Source organism: Chroicocephalus ridibundus, chromosome 13, assembly GCF_963924245.1.
Source record: "Chroicocephalus ridibundus chromosome 13, bChrRid1.1, whole genome shotgun sequence".
In the NCBI taxonomy this organism is placed as follows: Eukaryota; Metazoa; Chordata; class Aves; order Charadriiformes; family Laridae; genus Chroicocephalus; species Chroicocephalus ridibundus.
In genome coordinates this window covers 3312390-3322507 of record NC_086296.1, presented here as the reverse complement: position 1 = coordinate 3322507, position 10118 = coordinate 3312390, and the positions used below count along the sequence as shown (strand labels likewise).

At 50.7% G+C, this 10118-nt stretch overlaps 1 protein-coding gene across 7 annotated transcripts in view; it reads left to right on the top strand.

Annotated features, from left to right (window-relative positions):
• The first annotated feature begins 4117 nt into the window (after positions 1–4117).
• Positions 4118–10118, top strand: part of KIAA1671 (KIAA1671 ortholog) — an 88089-nt gene continuing 82088 nt past the window's right edge. For 4 of the 7 annotated variants that reach the window (XR_010073103.1, XR_010073102.1, XM_063350588.1 and 1 more), the window contains exon 1: positions 4286–4466. The gene's annotated coding sequence lies outside the window, so the exon portion shown is untranslated. Of the gene's footprint in view, positions 4467–10118 lie in introns of all 7 variants that reach the window. The other 3 variants (XM_063350591.1, XM_063350590.1, XM_063350589.1) reach the window with 2 other exon arrangements.

Genomic DNA, 10118 nt, shown 5'->3' with positions numbered 1-10118 from the left:
CCTGCCCTGGCAGAGCTCAACCTTCGCAAGGACGCGAATGATGGCCAACAGGAGCCGGCTGACACTGGGCTGTGTGTTTTACAGACTCTTCCCTTTAAATCAGGACTCTCCCTTTTGTGTCCCTTCTCCCACCCCTGCTCCCGTTTAAATCAGGAGTGAAACTTGGAGGCAGGAGAGGAAGCGATGGCGGTGGCGGTGGCCAGTGGGGCTTTTATCAGGAGAGCTGCACCGGGGCTGTGGCCTCTGCTGCACTCTGGGCTGGGCACTTCGTGCCCTCTGTGTAGCTCTGCACTGATTTTCACAGTGGTTGAACATGAAGAGGTGGGAAAGGAGCTTTTAAGGACCCCTGGGGTGGTGGTGATGGGAAGTAGGAGGATTTTCTACTTTCCTTTTTGTAGATTATCTGTAGTTGGCAGTGGAGCACCTTCCTGCAGCACTTAATGCCTGAGATGTGCAGGTTCCTCCTGGGGCCTCATCTTGAACCTTTTGGCTTTCATGGGAGCACTTACTTTGGGAAGCGCTGCAGGACGGGACACTGGAAGTGTTTCACCGCTTAGGGCCAGAACATTTCAACCCATGCGGGCCTGAGAAGAGCAGATGCTTGTTCCCCAGATCCAGTGAAGTGGTTTTTGCATGCATCTCCACCTCTTTGAACAGGAGCAACTTGCTCAGCGGGAAGAGATGTAGATTGTTGATGGCTGGAAGACAGGAGGGAATCTTGCCATTGCACGCGGAGAAGTCGGGCAGAGCCTGGCTGCCGTTACGGCAGAGGGGACGCGGGAGCAGACTTTGGTCCCCGTGGGGGCGGCGGGCCAGCGGTGACGGTGTTTGCCTGGGATCTCCCCACCCGCTCCTGCAGCCTGACCTCAGGTTTGCAGGAGCATAACGCAGCAGTTTGGCAGCCGCCCCAGGTGGCATATGCAATTAACCCATTTCTCCACTATAGGGCACTGACAGACTATGCGAGAGGAACCAGAGCGGCCCTGCCTGGACACACAACAATTGCTGGTGTTCGCTGTTTCATGCAACTCTTAGTTTAATTCTGTAAAGGCCCCACCCTGGAAGTTAATCGTACGGTAGAAACAGTGGCGTTACCCATCTCAGAAGCAGAGCTGCTTGTAAACTCATACATCAGAGCCTTTCGTTGGTTTGACGGCAAAGAATGTTTGTGTTTAAAAAATGGAAACTTCTCATAGATAAGGGGGCTTCTCATTTTTTTCCTTCACTGTGTATTGCTTGCATATCATCGCGCTGACAGTTCTGGCGAAATCATAAACCAAAGGTTCAAAGCTCAAATGTCTGCGCAAGACGGGGTTGGCAGTGTCTGTTTGCTATTGCCATCCACACCGCAGGGTGGAATTACAGCTCTAATTTATATACATGGGGGGGGATAGAACAGGACTCTGCATTTAACTCTGCCCCTAGATTGCGGTTAACTCTAGTCCAACACTTGCTGATAAACACCGTGGGATCGTAGGCTCTCAGGGAGGGAGAGGGCATGAGGGAAGAAACCCTTCCTGGAGCCAGGGCTGAATGTCGCGTGTTAGGTCCTGCGCTTGCCCGAGGGAGCCGCAGGGGTGGGGTGACGGTGGGATGGTGGTGGGATGATGGTGAGGTGGTGGTTCTCCTGCCTGGTGCCGGAGCTGGGGTGTGAGGGCTGAGCGTGGCGGCCGGTGGGGTACCCGGCTCCCTGCAGCGGCACTGCAGGTACCACAGTTCCCTGCTCCATGCCATTCCTGTTCCCACACGGTTGGGATATCCCCAGGGCAAGAGAGGCTGAGTGAGGGTGAGGATTCGGCCCCTCCAGCTTTGCACAGGAGCATCCTCAAGACCAGGCTGCTCTGCACCGATGCATCTACCCTGCAGCCCTGCAACCTCGCAGGTGCAGCTGCCGCCGCTGGCCTGCCGGGGCTTGAAGCATTGAGAGTTTTGGTGGCTGCTTTGAAGTTCCCAGGTCTCATCTCCTCGGGCGTTTGCAAAGGCACACGCTGAGGTTCCTCCTCAGACAGTGGGAAATGAGGCAGCAGCTTCTTGGGAACGCGTCTGCTCTCCTTGAAGTCACCCATTTGAATGCAGCCTCCCAGAGGCTACGTAGCCTCCGGAGCCTGGCTTGGCCAGTTCTCTCGTGTCTGGCTGCGTCGCTGCTTGTAGGTGTTTTTGTGGAGGATGCTGCCATTAGAGCGGCTCCTGAATAACTGATCAGACAATTTCATTCTTTCCCATTACCTGTGGAAAGCCCCGTGTGCTAGAGCAGGGGTTCCCAAGCCATGGGTGGAACAAGAACCACTTCAAAGAGGTGTAAGAAGCAGTAACAGCCTCTTTGCAGAAGGCACTGGTCTGAGCCATGGATCACCCTCTTCCGTACAGGCAGGTACCAGTCGCCGGCACCAGCCTGAGCCAGGGGACTGCTGGCACAGAGGGGACTTCTGCCAGGCTGGCGGGGAGGGCTGCTGGGGGGCACGTGTGGACAAGGGGACGGCTTACCTCTTGGTTTCTGGAGAAGAGAAAGGCAAATGAATGGGAATTGGGATGCCTTTGTGTTTGCGTGTGTGGTGAAGATAAAAGGATCGCTAAGGTGGGGGAAAACACATATATTATCCCGATTTGGGAGCAAGGGGAGGGGGAGTCTGTGGGAAAGGGATCTTAATTTAAATGGGATGTGGGCGTACACAACAAGGGTGGGGACAGAGGAGGTGAGGCGCCGCTCGTTTCTTCGCGCAGCTGCTGCAGAGCTGGATGCTTTTGCCGCTGAAACCTTTCCGCTGGCCGCCATCCATGCACCTGCTGGGAGGCAGCTTCGGCGCTAAGGCACGCCAAGAGGTGTCACCTCCCTCGCGCGGCTCGGGAACGGGTCACGGGGAGATCAGCCCGCTGGCTTTGCTCAGGACCCCCGACGCCCGCAGAGGAGGTGAGATTTCAGCTGGCTCCCCGGGAGGGATGGTTAATGGCAGATCAGTAAATTCCCCGCCGACGGCAGGGGCGCGGGACCTGCTGCCTGACCTTTCGAGGGCCTGCTAAGAGCTGGGGTGAGGATGCGGGGCTGGCTTCTCCTGCATGGCCGCAGCGCTGGCCCTCCTGGCCACCCGCGGCCACACAAGCTGCGAGCTGGCCCTCCTCCCTCCCCAGGCCGCCTGGGCACTGCCCACCCGCCATGAGTCATCAGCCTCCCCCAGGGCCGACTTTGGACTCCTCTGTCACACGAAACCACACCTTTTGTCACCATGAAAAGCAGCATTGGGAGCGTTTGAATTATTACAACCGTGGCATGACCTCGGAGATGGCGGAGGGGCCGCCGAGGTGCCCCACGGGCACAGTCAGCGTCTCAGGCGCCATTCCTCGGGGAGGGGGGTGTCTGGCTGAGGAGAAATGCTCCCATCTGAGGAGAAATGCTCCCCGTCTGAGGAGGAATACTTCATGGCCTGAGGAGACATGTGTCCCCTCTGAGGAGATGTGCTCCCTGGACTGGGCTCTCGTGCCTTCCGGGCTGCCATTTGAGAGCCCTGCAGAGGCTGCGGCCGCTGCTCTGGCAGGGAGGCTCTCACGGGGTCCCTCTCTGCAGCCCAAAGCGGACGGCCTGGACAATGGTGGCAAAACATCTCACCCGGAAGGGCCACCACCAGCCCCGGGGTGTCCCCCACCCAGCGCCTGTCTAGGGAGGGCAGGAGGCCCAGGGAGGGCTGCGGGAAGCTGGGTGAAGGAACAGGGGATTGTGCTGTCCTTAGGGGAGGAGGAAGGGCAGCGGCAGAGCAGTGCGGAGGGGCGGCTGCCCTCATCCGGGCCCTCTCCCTCCGGGAACCGGGGAGGAGGTTGTTGAAGGGGGGAGCAGATTAGCACCGCTGGCCGCTGGCCAGGGCCGGGACGCGAACCCGCGTCCTCCGCGCCGCCGGCGCCACGCCCGGGGCCAGCGGAGGGGCAGGTGGAGAGGGGGGCGGTGCCTCCGCTGAAGGGCTGCTGGGCGGGAGGCCCCGCCCCACCCCGGCGGAGCCGCGCGGTCGCCATGGCAACAGAGGCGCTTCCCCGCCGGGCCCGGGGCCGGGCTGGCTGCGCGCGCGCCCGCGGCCCGGCGGCTCCTGGCGCCGGGGCGAAGGGCCGGGCCCGGCGCCGCAGGGCCGGCGGCTCCCGCAAGCCCGGGACGCGGCGGGACCGGGGCGGAACCGCGGCGGAACCCTCCCTTCCTTCTCCCACCCGCTGCCCGCTCCCCCCGCCCAAGCAGCCCCTCGCCCCCGGGGAGCGCGGAGGGGGCGGCCCCCCCGCTCCGCCCCGTCCCGCCCCGCCCCCGTGGTGGGGGTGTCCGGTCGTAGCCGGGCGCCGATCACCTCAGGCGGGCAGGCCGCTGGGCTCTGCCGTCCTCAAACTTCAGTTAGCAACTTCCCCCCCCCACCTCCGCCCCCGCCCCGCGTTGCGGCGGGAGACGGCGCCGTCCCGCGTCGGTTCCCCTTGAGGGACGAGCCCGGTGCCTCGGTGGGGTAAGTGCCGGTGGTGGGCTCTGGTGAGGGGCGCGGAACAAAGGCGGCCCGGCCCGGTGGGGCACCGGGTGGGTCCGGTTCACTCAGCCTGAGGGGAGAACCGCCCCGGCGCCCCCCCACCCCCCTTCTCCTTCTCCCCCTTCTGAGGCGAAGCCCTCGGAGCCGGCCCGGGGGAAGGAAGGGGGGGGCCCGGGGCGGCGTTGCCCGTGGTGCCCCCAGGTCCCCGGCACCGTGTCGGGGGGACACATGGGGGTCTTGGGGTCCGTCAGGGCGGTGTTGGGCTGGCCTGGCTTCTTGTTTTTCACTGCGTCAGCGGCAAGGGCGAGGGGAGAAGTTGGGTCTTGGTGTGGGGTGGCTTAAAAAGACCCTCAAAAAATAATTTAAAAAAAAAAAAAAGTGCGCCCTTCGCACTTTTAATATTGGGGTCTGTGAGGGGTTATAGGTGGTTCGGCAGTGATTTTGGTGGCTCATGGGTCTACTGTTGTGCTGGTGAGCGCTGCAGATTAGAGCCTTATTTTGTAATCCAAGATGACTTTTTGTAAGCGCTGCAATTATCTGTTCCCCTCTGGATTAGCGATGATAATGTGCTTGACGTTCTTAAACGTACAAATAAAGATGCTTCCCCCGCCGCTGCCCCCACCCCCCCACCCCGGAGAGTTTACAGCCGTGCCGACTACTCCTTGGGCTAACAGCAGCCTGCAGAAGGGACACGGGCATTTCAGAAGCGCGGTATGTGACTCTCTTGTGCCTCGGACTTTAGGAAACGTATCTGCTCTCTAGAGTCAGGTCTAAGTGCCAGTGTAAGGTCATCACGCTGGTTCTTTTTACTTGCGGATGCACATACCGCTGCTTGTTGGCATATCAGCCCATGCGTGTGTATGTTTTTATTTTAGAAGCATGTCTGACATTTAGGTGGGCAGATTTGTATTGCCCTCTTGTGTTATGCAACTCACTTGTCCGTTTTTCTTCCGAACTCCAAATGTAAGTGATTTATCTGTGGACGGAGGGGTGTGGAGTTCTACTTAGGGGTGGAAGTGGCTGATCCAAAAGATCCCATGGAGGTCAGTTCCCTGAATTTGCATGGAGTTCTGCGCTTGGACTTGGGAGGGAGCAAAATCGGGATTCTGAAAGGGTGAAGCTAATCTGTGAAATCACTTTATTTCCTGTGTGGTATTGTGTCGAGTCGTGTAAAAAGCTCTGCCTTTGTGAGTCTGTTTGCAGCATTGTTACCGTTCTTGCATTTCTCCCGTCTGAAGGTAGGAGATTAATCTTGGGATTCAGGTATTGGCTTGACTTCTATTTCTGTGGCGTAATCCGTGTGATTTTGATTTGTGTGTGAGGAATGGGATTAAGGGAAATCACACTTGGCAGATGGCAGAGCTCTTCTATACCATTATGAGATATCGTAACCTTTTATTATACCTACAGCTTTGATTTTTCAGAGTGTAGTAATATCATTCTATTCAAGATAAAGTATTGCTTATGATAAAGTACTGGTGCTGCATTAAAGCAATTGCAGCATATAGCAATTGATGTTTTGTCAAAACTGATGCTTTATTCCATTGTGGTAATTACAGGCAATTTTCATGGTAGGCTGAAGAGGTAAACTATGTTTCCAGGGTAACCGTGAAGTTGTTTAGTTGCTTCAGAGGTACTTTTTGCCAGAATTGAAGGTTTTTGGTATTTTCTTCTCCTTGTCTCTCTTCCATAAAGTAGAAGGCTTTGCATCTTTTTAACAACCACATGAAAATACTATTTTTCTTTGTTTTCCTGTGACATTTTTAGGGTGTGGTAGGGAAGCAGACGATGTGTGGCAGAAACTCTAATAAAATTGCCAGGCAGTTTAATCCAGGTAAAGACTTTTTCAAAAAGAACTTTCAAGAATTTATAAACTTTTTCTTGGTAAGATTTTCTTCACTCTATGCTATGCCTGTTTCTGTAAAAATTGTCAAGGCTATATATTAGCAAGTAACTCTATAAAGCCTTTCTACTTTAGAATAATTAAAGAGGTAGGAATCCTATTTAAATAGAAGATGTATCCTGTAATTCACTTTTGATAGGTGTATAGTTTGCTGAAAATATAAACTTCAGTCTGTTCTCTTTCAGATGATGCTCTGAATTTAATTCTAAGCTAAAAGTTTCTTTTCCAATATAGGTAAAGACCTAGAACCAAGCGACGCTACAGTGTCATAGTATGGAAAGTCCCTAAGAGTCAAAGTCAAAATCTAGGGCTATTTTCTAGTTCAAATGCTTGGCTTTTGTCACTTTATCCTGTCTCATTTTATATATGGTAGTAAACGACATGAATGACACCAATCCAAGATTTGTGCTCACGCTGCAATTCTAGAGGAGAAAGGGCAGAGTACCCATCTACGTTTCTCCTGACCTGGGCTCTGCACGGACTAGATACCAATGTATTAGGAAAAGTCTAATGTCTGATGACGAAACAGTTTATTACCTCTGATCATTGCCGTAGTGAGAGCTATGTGTAGTGTTGATAGTGTTGTTTGTTGTTTTTTTTTTTTTTTTTTAATACTGTTTCTAATCATGTGTAGCACTGTCACCTTAGATGCTAATTAAGCCCCTTTTGTGTCTGCAGACTCCTCTGACGGTAGTAATAAGCTTCCTGGATGCCTGATTTCTCCCAAAGGGAGAAAGAATTTCAGGGTCTAAAGACTAGGTTTGAAAAGTTTGCCAGCTCTTACTGGTCTCTGGATTAAATGTAAAATTCAGACCACATGTGAAGAAGCAAGTCCTGACCAGCAGGTGCCAGGTGGAAGGTAGATGGAGAGCTTGGGTATTCCACCTCCTGGGATTCTTTGCACGGCTCTGTGATTTTGCTTGGGTGTTGTCCTGGACTCTGCTCCATTCAGTGCTTCTGTTTCTCTGGCTACTAGATAATTTTGAAACCAGTCCTGTCACCTTCCTTCTTTCACGTGTGCCTGGTTGCTGTAAAGTAAAAAGTGAACTCGCTCTCTTTGGTGAAGAACATGTTGCTGGATTCGCTGCTTAGCCCTTTCCTCGGGATTAGTCTTTGTTTGATCTTCGGTCATGGAGCTTTCTCTCTTCTGGTAGCTTTTCCAAGTATCAGTAGAATCAAGTTGATGGAACTCCTGGTGATATTTTCCTCTTGTCCTTGAGTTTTCAATTATTGGTATGAAAACTTCCCATAGTCTTGAAAATTTCATTGTAGCGGTGCTTGTGGGGAGTACTCTGCAGATCGGGGACAGAGGACTCGGAATCATATTTGAGAGGATTACTTTGAGCATGTCGGTTAAGGATGCGCTACAGTGTGTACAGTCTGCGGAAAGCTGCCTCTCTCATGCCTTTGGCTGCTCACGTGTTTAAAAATTGTACTGGTTTCTTACTGAGGACTCTCACATATCAAGATTTTTCTCTAAGACTTGGTAGGTTTCCTCAGGCTTATATTCCACAGAAATTGATAACTTGGTGATGCTCACTAGCCAGGGGAAGTTTCCTTTGGCAAATGAGTAATGAGTTTGTCATGATGAGTTGTGTGCTGTGTAGTTGTTTAAAAATGGGACTAGTAAAAGAGGGGAGGGTGTATGCATGTACACCTAAGTGCAAGTTTTAGGTGTTCTGCATCCAGCTACATGTAATGTCACTGTTCTTTTCTTATTTTCAAGATATTTCTTTTTATAGGATGTTTTTCCTGCATAAGGATACGAATAATGCTAGTTGTAAGTCTTTCTTGCACTTTCATAACTTGCTAAATTTGCATGATGCAGTTGGTTGTAGGGAGGTATTCAATGGCTTTTCTGCTAATTTATGTTATTAATTTATTTTTTTAACGACCGCATAGCCTTTTGGGGCTCATTGTTCCATTCTTAAGTAGCAGGCAGCTTATGGGAGGAAAGTGCTATGTCTATTCAATACTGTAAGGAGACATTCGTGGAATAGATCATGCTGTATTCAGTGGGCTGTTTGTAAAAGCGAGACTGAAGTAAACTCCTTAATCCTGCAAGCCCAGGCATGAACCTTGCAGTGATGCTGTGAGCACAATCTGTATCACTTCTTTGTGCTTGATGCACAAGGGTGACTAGAACCTGAGAATGTTGCAATGTGTTAGGTGTGTTTTTTGTTTTGTATGTAGGAATTGCCCGAAGACATCATATGAGAAAAGCTACAACCTTTTTGCTTTTGCCTCAGAAATCAATTTAAATGAAGACTCCCCCGTTGCAGTAGTAGCCTTTGCAGCGCAAACCACCGCGTGGCCGTCTTGAGTTTGCAGCCAAAGAGACTGGAATAATAGTGTCAGGAGAGCTGTGGAATTCCCTCCACAGCAAACTAGTCTTGAATCCTAATCGCAACCTTCTGAATGACCGCAGACCCAGTAGATTTAAGAGTTTAACTGGAAGATGCCATGCTCGATGAACTCTAGATGCACCTGCCCTGTGCAGTTGAATGTATAGACTTTTCCTAAAAATATACAGGAATTTGCTGTTGAGTTGCCCGTATACGTGCTTCCAGTGAGACGTGACTGCACAGGGCGGACTCTGAGGAGATACTCTACTTGCTGGATGGAAAGAGGTGAAAGAAGGTGTCTCTGTTTTTTTCCCTTGATTGACTTTCAGTAAGTTTGAAAGACGTACATAAACTTTTCTCTGAACTCTCAGGCCTTTCTTTTGAAGCTGTATTCTAGTAATACCTTTTATAAAAAAAAAAATAAATCAAAATCATAGCAAGTCAATTACTGTTTGCCTTGAATGGGCTTCTGTGGGTGAGGCAGTTTTATGCTCAGTGGACATTCCATATCTTAGGTTCTGTTAACTGTCAGGAAAAACAAATTCTTAGGAAAATGTGGGTATTGAGTTTTGGCAAAATGCACTAAATTTAGCATGATGACTGTTCTATCTTTTTGCAGCTATTGGTTAAAAAAATTAGTAATGTTTCCTTTTTTTTTTTTTCTTCTTATGACTGGATATCAATTTACACTCGTATGACCTGAACATCTGATGAGAAAGGGCTATGTAGGTCTACTGGATGATGATTTTTTTCAGGCCTAGGTTTAAATAATCCACACTCCTTAAAAGAAGTATACTTCTGTAAAGAGCTTAATCTTAGATTCTTAAATCGAGGTGGCTTATTTCCTTGCTTCCTGCTGTCTTTGGTTTGTTCTGGAAATACGTGATGCTGGATCTTCTCAGGCAAGAAAGCCTTCAAACGGCTTCCTGAGCTCTTTGGGGTTATTTTTCAATGCATCTATATAAATAGGAGATTTTTAATAGATATTTTCACAGTTCTGTATACCTTACAATTATGTTGAAACAATGGGAGATGAATTTTCTTTTTATACTCTTCATCTCTAAAAAAAAAATAATGCTTGAGGAGAGGAAATTAATTTTTTTTTCTTAGGCTTGTATGATTGCAGTGATGCAATTTGAGCAGTATAGGACTACAGAGAATTATTATCCAAAATGTGGCTTGTTTTTGATTTGAGTCGTGTCCTACAAACATGCAGTTAAACACCCGTGGAGGGAGTGGGGGCGGATCTTTAAGGGGGCTTCTTTAAAGCCACTTAACAGAGCTGTTCATTAGAAGTTCTTATCAGAATTAAGCGCCAAAACTTTCAGTTTTGGGCTCTACTAAAGCTGTTGCATGCCTGAAAGAAGATAAGGGTTGGACTTGCAG